General features: G+C 43.9%; 1 pseudogene; it reads left to right on the top strand.

Moving 5' to 3' along the window:
* Positions 1 to 458: 458 nt before the first annotated feature.
* Positions 459 to 14,591, top strand: LOC129560523 (CREB-regulated transcription coactivator 2 pseudogene; annotated as a pseudogene).
* The last annotated feature ends 1,588 nt before the right edge of the window (positions 14,592 to 16,179 follow it).

Raw genomic sequence — 16,179 nt, 5'->3', positions numbered from 1 at the left:
TCCATTCACTCTTGAACAGAAACGTCCATGCTTTTTTGTTGATAAACCATTTAACGAAGTTACCACTAAGGCAGCAAGCTTTTTCTCCAAAGTCAAGGGGCAAACTGCAGTCTCTCCATCGTTGTGTTTTTCAGATGTAAGAAACAGTTGCCCCTCTAGTTCTAAATCACTTATATTGAGTTTTCTGAACGGTTTCACTACTTAGGGCTTCAGCTCCTGAAGCTCACAGCATCCCGCCTGAGTTACCTTAAAAGTCCTTCCTTTCTTTAATCTCATTTACATGTTGGGGGCAGTTTGTTAGTTAATGGGCCTCTAACTAGTTCTGCAGCATATATCCTGTATGCATTATGAGACAGTCTAGATAGAAACTCACTTTGAAACATGGGTAGTATTTGTTGCACATTTTCGTGGGTATTCATTCAAAACTGGGCTAGAAGGTAGACTATTAATCTCTTGTCATGCCGTTTTTAATAATCTTACTAGAGAGTGGAGATGTGCACATAGGGAGGAGCACTGAGCAGCAGGGAAGTTCGCCGTCATTAAGGAAAAGAGGTAACAAGTACCCGATGCTCTGTGAGAGTTTAAGCCACCGGAGGTCTATTAGTGGGGCCTCAAGTAGAAAACAGAACTTGAGATGTATTTTGTCAGATTGCCAATAGCTGTCAAAGTTTTACCCACCTTTTAGGCTAATATAGTAAACCGAATCTGTATAACGACAGTTCAGTTCAGTCGCTCAGTCGTGTCCAACTCTCCGCGACCCCATGAATCACAGCATGCCAGGCCTCCCTGTCCATCATGCCGAAACTTTGTTCCAGAAGGTGACAGTATTTCTATCCTCAAAGAATCTTTGCTATCCAAATGTCTTTGAAAAGATAACTCAGAACAAAGAGCAGTTAGTATCTTGCTAACTAACAAGACATCCACAAACGTAAGAATTATGTCACACAAGTGGCAAGGTGTCAAAGCATCATTATTAGCTTGAATTAGTTGCTGAGGTGAGAAGCAAAGTTATTCAAAATATTAAACAGAGCATTTGTATACACAGACATTTGCCTAGAGGGCTAGTAGCACAATCATTCAAAGTGTGCGTCAACATGTAGTTGTTCAGTCGTGTCTGACTCTTTGAGATACCAGGGATTGTAGCCCACCAGGATTCTCTGTTCAAGGGCTTCTCCAGGCAAGAATACTGGAGTGGATCGCCATGCCCTCCTTCAGCGGAACTTCCAGACCCAGGGATTGAAACTGGGTCTCTCCCATTGCAGGCAGATTCTTGACAATCTCAGCCACCAGGAAAGCAGAAAGCGCTGTGCCAACTGCCCTGCTTGGTTTGAGCACACTCTTGCCTGGGGGACAATCTGATGATAAGAGTTGTCATATTGGGATAACAGGGGGATGGCTAGCAAATGCAAAATAGTCTCCTAGTATTACCTACCTCAAATGACACTAGTTTGGATTATAGCAAACACACTGCCTACGTTTCAGGGTGAAATACAGAGGACACACCCAGTCATCAGCCCTGGAATGGCGTATCTGTCAGCTTATTAAAACAGACCTGTCTTTTGTCTCTGAAACCTCAGTCTTGACGCTTCCTACGATGTAGGATATTATCTCTCAGTTGCTGCATCCTAAGAAGCTGTGGTTCCCAGGGAAGTGGGCTAGATTCACAGATACAAATATTTTAAGATTTTGGGTGTCCATTCCAGTATGTATTGGCAAATGTGTCTATCTGGGGAATGAGAAGGAAATTAAGATAAATGAGTCAGACAGAATCAGCAAAATTTTTTAATACAGGAATAAAATAATATGTAGGTAAGAAAACACTGTTTATCTGTTGATTGTAGAAGAGAACTTCAGAAATCAGAATTAAAATATATAGAGTGAAATAGTAAAAAAGGGAAGGAGAAGGGAATGGCAACCCACTGCAGGATTTTTGCCTGGGAAATCCCATGGACAGAGGAGCCTGTCGAGCTACAGTCCATGGAGTCACAAAGAGTCAGATACAACTGAGTATCTTACATTTTTTAAAAGAAATTTAGCTATCTGTAAATAAAAGCTCTGATGAAATGCAATTATCTATCAGTTCAGTTCAGTTCAGTTCAGTCGCTCAGTTGTGTCCGACTCTCCACGACCCCATGAATCACAGCACGCCAGGCCTCCCTGTCCATCACCAACTCCCAGAGTTCACTCAAACTCATGTCCACAGAGTCGGTGATGCCATCCAGCCATCTCATTCTCCATCGTCCCCTTCTCCTCCCGCCCCAAACCTTTCCCAGCATCAGAGTCTTTTCCAGTGAGTCAGCTCGTCGCATGAGGTGGCCAAAGTATTGCAGTTTCAGCCTTAGCATCAGTCCTTCCAATGAACACCCAGGATTGATCTCCTTTAGAATGGACTGGTTGGATCTCCTTGCAGTACAAGGGACTCTCAAGAGTCTTCTCCAACACCACAGTTCAAAAGCATCAATTCTTCGGCGATCAGCTTTCTTCACAGTCCAACTCTCACATCCATACATGACCACGGGAGTAACCATAGCCTTGACTACACGGACCTTTGTTTGCAAAGTAATGTCTCTGCTTTTTAATATACTATCTAGGTTGGTCATAACTTTCCTTCCAAGGAGTAAGTGTCTTTTAATTTCATGGCTGCAATCAGCATCTGCAATGATTTTGGAGCCCCAAAAAATAAAGTGTGACACTGTTTCCACTGTTTTTCCATCTATGTCCCATGAAGTGATGGGACCAGATGCCATGATCTTTGTTTTCTGAATGTTGAGCTTTAAGCCAACCTTTTCACTCTCCTCTTTCACTTTCATCAAGAGGCTTTTTAGTTCCTCTTCATTTTCTGCCATAAGGGTAGTGTCATCTGCATATCTGAGATTATTGATATTTCTCCCAGCAATCTTGATTCCAGCTTGTGCTTCTTCCAGCCCAGCATTCCTCATGCTGTACTCTGCATAGAAGTTAAATAAGCAAGGTGACAATATACAGCCTTGACGTACTCCTTTTCCTATTTGGAACCAGTCTGTTGTTCCATGTACAGTTCTGACTGTTGCTTCCTGACCTGCATACAAGTTTCTCAAGAGGCAGGTCAGGTGGTCTGGTATTCCCATCTCTTTCAGAAGTTTCCACAGTTTATTGTGATCCACACATAGGAACACCCTAAAATGAAGATACAGTTTTACCGTTCTGGAAAGAACTTTGGTAATGAATATGCATGGGGAAGCAAGAAAGAGAATAGATTTAGCATAAAGCTGAGAAGCTGGGATAGGAATGCAATGAACAAAGCCTGTTGAAGAATCCCCCTTAGCAAGAAGCACACAGGCAATCAAGATGCAGTCAAGACTATTTATTTATTTGTCTATGAGTTTCTCATTCATTCATTCCAATACAGTAGTGTAAACCTCTCAATAAGTATCTGATATCCATAGGTACAAATTGGACTGCGAAGCAACATTTTCAGCATCCAGTATGAGATAAAAAGACAGAAAAAGAGCAAATGTAGAGTGAGCTGGTTCATAAATGGAACTTATTTAGCAAAACAAGAAATCAAAGCCAAGAGAAAAGTCAGCCTCATGGCAAGATTCTCTCAGAAAGATCAGATGTGCCATGGCACATAGAACGACATCAAGTGAAAAATAAGTCTGAAAGCATAAGATGGTTTGTGTTGACATCAGGGCTTATATATTGTTAATTCACTGGTTTATAAACCAAATTTCTCTCTTAAATGCTCTCATTAAATTCTCCTTGTGAAAGTCGCTTAGTTGTGTCTGACTCTTTACAACCCCATGGACTATATAGTCCATGGAATTCTCCAGGCCAGAATACTGAAGTGAGTAGCCTTTTCCTTCTCCAGGGGATCTTCCCAACCCAGGGATTGAACCCGGGTCTTCCGCACTGTAGGAAGATTCTTTACCAGCTAAGCCACATGGGAAGTCCATTTTTTCTCATTATATTCTTTGCTATATTAATCACAATTATTTCAAATTTCATATTTGATACTTGCAAAATCTCTACTATATCTGAGTACTGTCCTGGTGCTTGACTTACCACTTCCAACTATGTTTTTAAAGTTTAACATGATTTAGCCATAGGAATTCTGTTGATATGGTAATATTTTTGTGTGGAAAGGGAGAAAATATTCTACAATCCTTTGATAAAATCTTAGCATTTAGTGGCCCGTGTCCCTTAGTTATGACCTTCACAATTGTGTATCGTCTTTTATTTCCCTCTTTTGTTGATCTAAAAGTGGCGTTAGTGGGTAAGTTTCCTTCTTCTGCATATGATAAGGATGTATTACATCTTTTTACATACTAATTAGGTCTTTTTCATAAAGAATCCTGGGTAGATTAAAAATACTTTCACTGATCTTTTCCAGAAACGTAAGAGATGCTCTTGGATATTCACCATAAGCGGCTTCCCTGGTGGCTCAGTGGTGAAGAATTCACCTTCCAATGCAGGAGACTTGGATTCGATCCCTGGGTCAGGAAGATCCCCTGGAGTAGGAAATGGCAACCCATTCAAGTAGTATTGCCTGTAAAGTCCCATGGATATAGCGGCCTATGGGGCTACAGTTCATGGGGTTGCAAAGAGCTGGTCACAGCTGAGTTAGCACACACGCATTCACCATAAGAACCTGCTGGGATTGCTGGAGGAAAGTCTATTTACAGTTTAGGAGCTTCCAATACTGCACTCTCCAGGAGTTTCTCTTTCACTGTTCTACACTCTAGCCTTCATACTAGCCTCCAGAAACCAGTCAACTTCAGGTTTAATTGTATCCAACAGTCTATGGTTCCCCATAAGCTGATGTGGCCTGTGGTTTTCTGTATTTGCCCATCTTTCTAGATTTTAGACCAGTGATTTTTTTTTTTTTCATGTGACCTTAATTCTCTGAACAAGAAATGTTATTGATTTCCAGCTTTTTCAGTATTTTTCTTATTATAAAAAGAGTGGTGGTATTAGCTGCTAAGTCATGTCTGACTCTTGTGACCCCATGGACTATAGCCTGCCAGGCTCCTCTGTCCATGGGATTCTCCAGGTAAGAATACTGGGGTGGGTTGCCATTTCCTCATCCAGGGGCCCTTCCTGACCCAGGAATTGAACCTGTGTCCCCTGCATTGAAGGCAGATTCTTTAAAATTGAGCTAAGAGGGAAGCCGTATCTTTCTTATTATAAAAAGGGAGTGATTCCCTTTAAGCTGTTTATTTCTGAAAACTGAACCTGGAAATATTCAGACTATGTTAATGGTCAGTCATTTGATTTAATCTTTGAACAAGGAAGTATCTCAATGTGACAATCTTTCACCAGTAAATGTGAATTCTACATTCTCTATATTTCATGTGTATACTAACTACAGACTAGCCAGATTTTTTTCTGAGCTCACCTATTTAATGTAGACCCCAAATGTAGCAAAGTCAAGTTTTCTGAATTGTGCATGGACATCATCTTACCTAAGTTCCCACAGAGTTTGACATAATTTTTTTTTTAATTAAAATTTCCTTCAGATGACAGTTGTACTACTGTTTTAACACTACATAACAGTTCTCTTCCGGAGAAGGCAATGGCAAGCCACTCCAGTACTATTGCCTAGAAAATCGCATGGACAGAGGAGCCTGGTGGGCTGCAGTCCATGGGGTCACTACTAGCCAGACACGACTGAGCGACTTCACTTTCACTTTCACACATTGGAGAAGGAAATGGCAACCCACTCCAGTGTTCTTGCCTGGAGAATCCCAGGGACAGGGGAGCCTGGTGGGCTGCCATCTATGGGGTCACACAGAGTTGGACACTACTGAAGCGACTTAGCAGCAGCAGCAGCAACAGTTCTCTCCAGACATTTATCACCCAATCCCAAATACGATACTAAAATACAATCCAAAATTCCAAATTACACTGCTGCAATACTTAGATGTTTCTTTATGATGTGCCACTTGTGTGTATTAAATTATGCATTTTTGAGCTTTTGCTGCAAGGTGAACTTCTGAGAAATCTCAGTAGTAAAACAACAAAAATTATTTATATGTTCATTAATATGATTTGTGATTAGGTCAAATCGCCAACATTCCCTGGATCATGGAGAAAGCCAAGGAGTTCCAGAAAAACTTCTACATCTGCCTCATTGAATGTGCTAAAGATTTTGACTGTGTGGATCACAACAGACTGTGGAAAATTCTTCAGGAGATTGAAATACAAGTCTACCTTACCTGTCTCATGAGAAACCTGTATGAAGATCAAGAAGCAACAGTTAGGACTGGACAATTGTTATTGACTGGTTCAAAATTGGTAAAAAAAAAAAAAAAAAAGTACAACAAGGCTGTATATTGTCACTCTGCTTATTTAACTTGTATGCAGAGTACATCATGTGAAATACTGGGCTGGATGAATCACAAACTAAAATCAATATTGCCAGGAGAAATATAAATAATCTCAGATATGCAGATGTTACCACTCTAATGGCAGAAATTGAAGAGCAACTAAAGAGCCTCTTGATGAAGGAGAAAGAGCAGAGTGAAAAAGCTGGTTTGAATCTCAGCATTCAAAAAACTAAGATCATAGCATCTAGTCCCATCACATCATGGCAAATAGATAGGGAAAAGGGAGAAGAAGTGACAGATTTTATTTTATTGGCCCCCCAAATCACTGCAAATGGTGACTGCAGCTATGAAATTAAGATGCTAGCTATGACAAACCTAAAGAGTGTATTAGAAAGCAGAGACATCACTTGGTCAACATCAAAGGTCCATCTAGTCAAAGCTATTATTTTTCCAGTAGTTATGTACAGATGTGAAAGTTGAACCATAAAGAAGCCTGGGAACTGAATAATTAACACTTTTAAATTGTGCTGCTGGAACAGACTCCTGAAAATCCTTTGAACTGTAACAAGATCAAACCAGTAAATGCTAAAGGAAATCAACCCTGGAAGGAGGGATGCTAAAGATGAAGCTCCAATACTTTGGTCACCTAAAGCCAAGAGTTGACTCATTGGAAATTACCCTGATGCTGGGAAAGGTTGAAGGCAAAAGGAGAAGGGGGTGACAGAGGATGAGATGGTTAGATACCATCACTAACTCAATGGACATGAACTTGATCAAACTCCAGGCTTCCCTCCTAGCTCAGTCAGTAAAGAACCTGCCTATAGGTTCAATTCCTGGGACAGGAAGATCCTCTGGAGAAAGTAATGGCAACCCACCCCTGTACTCTTGCCTGGAGAATCCCGTGGACAGAGGAGCCTGGTGGGCTGCACTCCATGGAGTCGTAAGAGTTGGACACGACATAGAGACTAATGCCACCACCTGTAGATAGGGAGGGAAGAGGAGGCTGGCTGCCACAGTCCGTGGGGTCACAAAGAGCCGAACACGACGTAGCAACTGGATGACAATGGCAACAAATCTGATTAGAGCAGTTCATGTGGGGAAGATGTGTTTCAACTCAGTTTGGGTAGCGGAGCTTAACTGAATAACTCTATTCGGTGAAGAATGGAGTTGTTTTGTACCTGGATTGTACCAGGAGGGGAGAGAGGTTATATTGTTCCGTTAATAGTTACAACATGGGGGAGGGAAGGACGAGAGGGGTCTGGTTTTCCCATTCCTACAAACGGGATGACTTGGTGGCCCAGTCTGGATGAACAAACTTGCCAAGGAAAGCATTTTCACACAGTGGTATTTTTGTAAAGACGCAGAGAAAACACTGAATGTTCTGTGGAGAATCTGAAAAGTTATATCACAAATTGTGTGTATATAGGAGGGTTGAAAAATGGCGAGCAAAATTTTTATCCTAAATAAGTGAGACAGCCATTGTATCGATCTGTTAAGCCTGCTGCTCCTGCTGCTGCTGCTAAGTCGCTTCACTTGTGTCCGAATCCGTGTGACCCCATAGACGGAACCCAACCAGGCTCCTCCATCCCTGGGATTCTCCAGGCAAGAACACTGGAGTGGGTTGCCATTATTTCTCCAATGCATGAAAGTGAAAAGCTAAAGTGAAGTCACTCAGTCGTGTCCAACTCCTAGCGACCCCATGGAATGCAGCCCACCAGGCTCTGCCGTCCATGGGATTTTCCAGGCAAAAGCACTGGAGTGGGGTGCCATTGCTTTCTCCCTGTTAAGCCTACTCTGATATAATACATGTAAAATGCCTTGTACAATTAGTGGCATTTGATAAATGAAAATACATGTCAACCATTATTATTTTAAGAAGTAATTTTAAAAAGATTGGATAAAGTAGTCATAGAAACTAAAGTGACTGTGTTTCCGTTCATTTTTTGTGTGCTGAGCTAATGAGTTTCAAGTAGCTAGCTTTCATTTAAAGGGTTTTTTTTTGGAACCTTTATGTTGGCTTCTAATAAATGAGTGTATTTATTCTCCTTTGGACAGCCAGGAGGTCAAGCTGGTCAATCATAAAGGAAATCAACCCTGAATATTCACTAGAAGAACTGATGCTGAAACTAAAGCTCCAGTACTCTGGCCACCTGATGCTAAGAATAGACTCATTGGAAAAGACCCTGATCCTGGGAAAGATTGATGACAAGAGGAGAAGAGGGTAGCAGAGAACAGATGGTTGAATGTCATCACTGACTCAATGGACATGAGTTTGAGCAGACTCTGGGAGACAGTGAAGGACAGGGATGCCTGATGTACTGCAGCTTATGGGATCACAAAGAGTTAGACATGACTTAATGACTGAATAATAACAATATAATAAGGAACATGCCATGCTTACATGCAAATCTCATGAATATTTTATTTTAAGGCTATGCAAAGAATGAGAGGGCTTCCCAGGTGGAGCGAGTGGTAAATAACCTGCTGGCCAATGCAGACGACTCAGGAGATGTGGGTTTGATCTTGGGTTGGAAAGATCCCCTGAAAAAGAAATGGTAACCCATTCCAGTATTCTCGCCTGGAGACTTCCATGGACAGAGGAGCCTGTGGGCTCCAGCCCATGGGGTTGAAAGCGTCGGATGTGATGAAGTGAGTCAGCACACACAGAATGGGAGAAGTATTTGCAGCTTATGCATCCGATAACAATTCAATCTCCAAAATATACAAGAAACACAACTCAAGAGTAAACAAACAACCCCCCCAATAATCTGATTGAAAAAAATGGACTAAGGACTTGAATAAACATTTTTCCAAAGAAGAAAACATTAAACATTTGTCTCTAGTTTTCTCTTGTTTTTCCCTTTCTTCTTGCCTCGAATTCAATAAGAGGACACATTGCCTCAGAGGCAGACTATATAGGGGGAGAAAAGGAAGCATTTTGACACCTTTTGTATTCCTTTGGGGGAAAGGATACTTTAAGGCACATATAAAGCATGTTGGACAGAAATGAAAAGAAATGGAAAAAAGAATTTTCCATCCAATCAATAACAGTGATTAGAAACAAGCAAACAAACCTCGGCAGTGGCAGGGATGAGAGTGAGAAGGAGCAGAGCAAAGGGAAATTGGGACTGAACTTATACTAGGAAGAAATGGCTGGGTAGTACATGTGCATGGAGATGGAACCTTAGACATTTTCATCAGATTTCTTCAACCCAGAGAGGATTCAGAACTCACAGAGAATAGCAACTACTAATGGGGTCACATTAAAATCTGCAACAGAAGTCTCAGTAAACTCATGCAATTGATAATCAGTGCCTGGTGCCTTAATCAGTTCTCTCATACCTGTAGCGGTCCAGGTGCGGGTTGGAAAAGAATTTCGAGACACAAGACAGAGCGAGAAGGAAATAAAGTTTATTTTGAGTGGGAGATGCTATTAGAACAGCTCAAGGGAGTACTGTTGTTGAATAGGGGCCCTTAGTCTACTTGTATACCCGGGGTACAATGATGGGTTAGGGGTCTTGGGGGCCACTTGCCTATTGGACGAGGCACGTATACTGGGTGGAGAGAACAGTAAGGCAGACACCTCCTCCTATGGGGTAGGAGGGGACACAGGCCATACCGTTCCATTAATAGCTACAACATGGGGGAGGGAAGGGCGACAGGGTCTGGCTTCTCCATTCCTGCATTCCAAGACCCTATTTGCTCTTTCCTCCTTGGTCACCACACCTACTGGTATCTGGGCAAATGGAAGTTTCTACAATCAAGGTACAACCCGTGGGATAGAAAAGGATGTCCTGAGGATGACAAAAGTGAAGTTTTCCAACGAAATATCAGAATAGGTATCTGGATTCAGTTTTTTTTTTTTTAATTACATTGTAGATCTTGTTAGGTATTTAGAACAGGAAAAAGGAGTCCAAAATGGCAATGGCTAAAAGACAAAGTAGGGGAAAGCCCACAAAAATAGAACAAAGGAAGGTCCAAAGACCAGAGGGAGGACCTCAGGTAAAACAAACAGCCCTTCTGTCTAGCCCAAATTACATCGGGCAGGCTCAGAGGGAGGAGAAAAAACATAAAAAGAGGAGCCAAAATTGAGCTGGGGTCTTCTCTTCTCTTCATGTATTTTATTTTTTATTGGAGGCTAATTATTTTACAATATTATATTGGTTGGTTTTGCCATATATTGACATGAATTCACCCCAGGTGTACATGTGTTCCCCTTCCTGAACCCCCTCCCACCTCCCTCCTCCCCTTATCCTCCCTCTGGGTCATCCCAGTGCACCAGCCCCGAGCATCCTGTCTCATGCATCGAACGGGGACTGGTGATTAGTTTCACGTATGATAATATACATGTTTCAATGCCATTCTCCCAAACCATCCCACCCTCGCCCTCTCCCACAGAGTCCAAAAGACTGTTCTACACACCTGTGTCTCTTTTGCTGTCTCATTACAAGGTTATCATTACCGTCTTTCTAAATTCCATATATATGCGTTAGTATACTGTATTGGTACTTTTCTTTCTGGCTTACTTCACTCTGTATAATAGACTCCAGTTTCATCCACCTCATTAGAACTGATTCAAATGTATTCTTTTTAATGGTTGAATAATACTCCATTGTGTATATTTACCAAAGCTTTCTTATCCATTCATCTGCAGATGGACATCTAGGTTGCTTCCATGTCCTGGTTATTATAAACAGTGCTGCGATGAACACTGGAGTACATGTGTCTCTTTCAATTCTGGTTTCCTTGGTGTGTATGCCCAGCACTGGGATTGCTGGGTCGTATGGCACTTCTATTTCCAGTTTTTTAAGGAATCTCCACACTGTTCTCCATAGTGGCTGTACTAGTTTGCATTCCCACCAACAGTATAAGAGGGTTCCCTTTTCTCCACACCCTCTCCAGCATTTATTGCATGTAGACTTTTGGATAGCAGCCATTCTGACTGGCGTGAAATGGTATCTCATTGTGGTTTTGATTTGCATTTCTCTGATAATGAGTGATGTTGAGTATCTTTTCATGTGTTTGTTAGCCATCTTTATGTCTTCTTTGGAGAAATGTCTGTTTAGTTCTTTGGCCCATTTTTTGATTGGGTCATTTATTTTTCTGGAATTGAGCTGCAGGAGTTGCTTGTATATTTTGGAGATTAATCCTTTATCCGTTGCTTCATTTGCTATTATTTTCTCCCATTCTGAAGGCTGTCTTTTCACCTTGCTAATAGTTTCCTTTGCTGTGCAGAAGCTTTTAATTTGAATTAGGTCCCATTTGTTTTTGTTTTTATTTCCAATATTCTGTGAGGTGGGTCATGGAGGATCCTGCTGTGACATATCAGAGAGTGTTTTTTGCCTATGTTCTCCTCTAGGAGTTTTATAGTTTCTGGTCTTACATTTAGCTCTCTAATCCATTTTGAGTTTATTTTTGTGTACGGTGTTAGGGAGTGTTCTAGTTTCATTCTTTTACAAGTGGCTGACCAGTTTTTCCCAGCACCACTTGTTAAAGAGATTGTCTTTTCTCCATTGAATATTCTTGTCTCCTTTGTCAAAGATAAGGTGTCCATAGGTGCGTGGATTTATCTCTGGGCTTTCTATTTTGTTCCATTGATCTATATTTCTGTCTTTATGCCAGTACCATACTGTCTTGATGACTGTGGCTTTGTAGTAGAGCCTGAAGTCCGGCAGGTTGATTCTACAAGTTCCATTCTTCTTTCTCAAGACTGCTTTGGCTATTTGAGGTATTTTGTATTTCCACACAAATTGTGAAATTATTTGTTCTAGCTCTGTGAAAAATACCATTGGTAGTTTGATAGGGATTACATTGAACCTATAAATTACTTTGGGAAATATATGTGGAAATGAAAAACTGAAGTGGTTAGTATCATTTTTCTGTAATAATATTCAGTGTTATCATTATTTAGTCACTAAGTCGTGTCCGACTCTTCGTGATTCCATGGGCTGTGTAGCCTACCAGACTCCTATATCCATGGGATTTCCCAGGCAAGAATATTGAAGTGGGTTGCCATTTCCTTCTCCAGGGGATCTTCCTGACCTAGGAATCCAACCTGCATCTCCTGTTTGGCAGGCAGATTCTTTACCACTGAGTTACCTGGGAAGCCCCAGTAAATAATAACATATAGTATCTGACCAATAAAGAATTTCAACCTAAAATTTGGTTGGTTCAAATACTATATATATGTAGAGCGAAAGAGGCGGAACGCGGCAGGGGCAGCGGGCGCCGCCGTCTGGGAGGCGCGGGTGGAGGGTCCGGGGGCAGGAAGACGGATTTTGCGGGAAGAGTTACAGGCCCAAAAACTGCGGCTGGCATACACAAGGAGCTCCCACTATGGTGGCTCTCTGCCCAACGTGAACCAGATTGGCTGTGGCCTAGCTGAGTTCCAGAGCCCCCTCCACTCCCCTCTGGATTCATCTCGGAGTACTCGACATCACGGGCTGGTGGAACGGGTGCAGCGAGATCCCCGAAGAATGGTGTCCCCGCTTCGCCGCTACCCCCGCCACATTGACAGCTCTCCCTATAGTCCTGCCTATTTATCTCCTCCCCCGGAATCCAGCTGGCGGAGGACAATGCCCTGGGGCAATTTCCCTGCAGAGAAGGGGCAGTTGTTTCGACTACCATCTGCACTTAACAGGACAAGCTCTGACTCTGCCCTTCACACAAGCGTGATGAACCCCAGCCCTCAGGACACTTATCCAGGCCCTGCACCCCCCAGTGTCCTGCCGAGCCGCCGTGGAGGTTGTCTGGATGGCGAGATGGACTCCAAAGTCCCTGCTATTGAGGAGAATTTGCTAGATGATAAGCACTTGTTGAAACCATGGGATGCTAAGAAGCTGTCCTCGTCCTCCTCCCGACCTCGGTCCTGTGAAGTCCCTGGAATCAACATCTTCCCGTCTCCTGACCAGCCCGCCACTGTGCCTGTCCTCCCACCTGCCATGAACACGGGAGGCTCCCTACCTGATCTCACCAACCTGCACTTTCCCCCACCGCTGCCCACCCCCCTGGACCCCGAGGAGACAGCCTATCCCAGCCTGAGCGGGGGCAGCAGTACCTCCAATCTGACCCACACCATGACCCACCTGGGCATCAGCGGGGGCCTGGCCCTGGGCCCGGGCTATGATGTGCCAGGACTTCATTCACCTCTCAGCCACCCATCCTTGCAGTCCTCCCTAAGCAACCCTAACCTCCAGGCTTCCCTGAGCAGTCCTCAGCCCCAGCTCCAGGGCTCCCACAGCCACCCCTCACTGCCTGCCTCTTCCTTGGCCCGCCACGCACTGCCCACCGCCTCCCTGGGTCACCCCTCGCTCAGTGCCCCGGCCCTCTCCTCCTCCTCTTCCTCCTCTTCCGCTTCATCGCTGGTGCTGGGGGCCCCCCCTTATCCAGATTCTGCCCCTGGGGCCTCCCCCCGCCACCGCCGTGTGCCCCTCAGTCCCCTGAGTTTGCCCGCGGGCCCAGCCGACGCCAGAAGGTCCCAACAGCAACTGCCCAAACAGTTTTCGCCAACAATGTCACCCACCTTGTCTTCCATCACTCAGGGCGTCCCCCTGGATACCAGTAAGCTGCCCACCGACCAGCGGCTGCCTCCATACCCATACAGCCCCCCAAGTTTGGTTCTGCCCACCCAGCAACCCGCCCCGAAGCCTCTGCAGCAGCCAGGGCTGCCCTCTCAGGCCTGCTCACTGCAGCCCTCAGGGGGTCAGCCCCCAGGCAGGCAGCTGCAGTATGGGACACTGTACCCACCCAGCCCCAGTGGGCATGGGCAACAGTCTTACCACCGGTCGATGAGTGACTTCAGCCTGGGGAACCTGGAGCAGTTCAATATGGAGAACCCATCGACCAGCCTGGCGCTGGATCCCCCTGGCTTTTCCGAAGGGCCCGGCTTCTTAGGGGGTGAGGGACCAGTGAGTGGCCCCCAGGACCCTCACGCCCTCAACCACCAGAACGTAACCCACTGTTCCCGCCATGGCTCAGGGCCTAACATCATCCTCACAGGAGACGCCTCCCCAGGCTTCTCCAAGGAGATTGCAGCAGCCCTGGCCGGAGTGCCGGGCTTCGAGGTGTCAGCAGCTGGGCTGGGGCTGGGGCTGGGGCTGGAGGAGGAGCTGCGCATGGAGCCACTGGGCCTGGAGGGGCTCAGCATGCTGAGCGACCCCTGCGCCCTGCTGCCTGACCCGGCTGTGGAGGACTCGTTCCACAGTGACCGGCTGCAGTGAGGCCACCTCATCGCCACCCCTCTTCTCGGCCCTGTCCCTCGTCCTGTCCCTTTCCTCCCTTCCCCCTGGCCAGTAGAGATGCCACTCTCTGCCCCAGATCCTCTTTCTGACATGAACGAAGGATCCCAAGAATGAGAAAAGGCAAGGGATTTTTTCCAGGTGGCCCCTGAATTCCACACAAGGAGGGGGGCCTGGGGGAGCTCAAGGGAGGGCCTAAAGCACTTGTAACTTTGAATCGTCTGTCTGGAGGTCAGAGCCTGTTGGAAAGTGGGGGGTAGAGGGGAGCCCCGGAGGCAGGGCTTGTCCGGATGCCTAGGGGTGGGCAGTGCCAGCCCCTCCTCACCACTCTTCCCCTTGCAGTGGAGGAGAGAGCCAGAGTGGATATTATTTTTTATTAAATATATTATATGTTAATAAAAAAATCCTATTGAAAAAAAAAAAACAAAAACAAATACTATATATATGTATGGAAAATACATAGTGTGGAAATCTAAATGATTTTCCCTGCTTCCAGACAGATAAGATTTCTTCCCTATCAGAGTTTAAAGGAGATTTGTATATTTAAATCTAATGCCACCAGTCCCAGTAGTTAACAGAATATACTCTCAAAATTTAAAAATAAGTTGTGTCTTAAATTTCCATATTGTTTTATATATACATATATTTATATATATATACATATATATTTATTCACTTTCACAAGGATTTTATTGAGAATGTAACAAGGCCTCTGTCAGGGATTGGTAGTTGTATGTTTAAATCAGTTCTATTTTAAGATGGAAGGATAGAATTTAAAGAAACCACTCACTAGTAAGGCAGTTTGACTAATTCAGTTCAGTCACTCAGTCGTGTCCGACTCTTTGCGACCCCATGAATCACAGCACGCCAGGCCTTCCTGTCCATCACACTCCCGGAGTTCAATAAACTCATGTCCATCGAGTCGGTGATGCCATCCAGCCATCTCATTCTCTGTCGTCCCCTTCTCCTCCCGCCCCCAATCCCTCCCAGCATCAGAGTCTTTTCCAGTGAGTCAACTCGTTGCATGAGGTGGCCAAAGTATTGCAGTTTCAGCTTTAGCATCAGTCCTTCCAATGAACACCCAGGACTGATCTCCTTTAGAATGGACGGGTTGGATCTCCTTGCAGTCCAAGGGACTCTCAAGAGTCTTCTCCAACACCACAGTTCAAAAGCATCAATTCTTCGGTGATCAGCTTTCTTCACAGTCCAACTCTCACATCCATACATGACCACAGGAAAAACCATAGCCTTGGCTAATTAGACATATCTAATTAATTTTACGTACTAGAGAGGGTGTGTACATAGGTAGAAGTAAAATTGAATGTAACGTTTTCAAAATAATATATTGAATTTTATATTAAAACTGATAAGTCAATACTACTTTTATTATAGCGTTTCACACGTGGAAAAATAGAGAAGGTAAAATCATAGAAACTGTAGAGACATCATATTTTATTCAACACAACTGGTGATAAGATGAAAATGGATAAATTATTACTATTCAATATAAAATGTTCTACCATTTGTTACAAGCGATTAAAATTTTCTACCTGATAAATAACAACAAACATGTTAACCTTCACAAAGAATGAATATATTATTTCAAAGTTGAATAAATAGTACCTTGTATTTAA

This window comes from Moschus berezovskii, chromosome 16, assembly GCF_049115385.1.
Source record: "Moschus berezovskii isolate FMDL1 chromosome 16, NW_MosBer_1.0, whole genome shotgun sequence".
Classification (NCBI taxonomy): domain Eukaryota; kingdom Metazoa; phylum Chordata; class Mammalia; order Artiodactyla; family Moschidae; genus Moschus; species Moschus berezovskii.
This window is presented reverse-complemented; position numbering and strand designations above follow the sequence as displayed.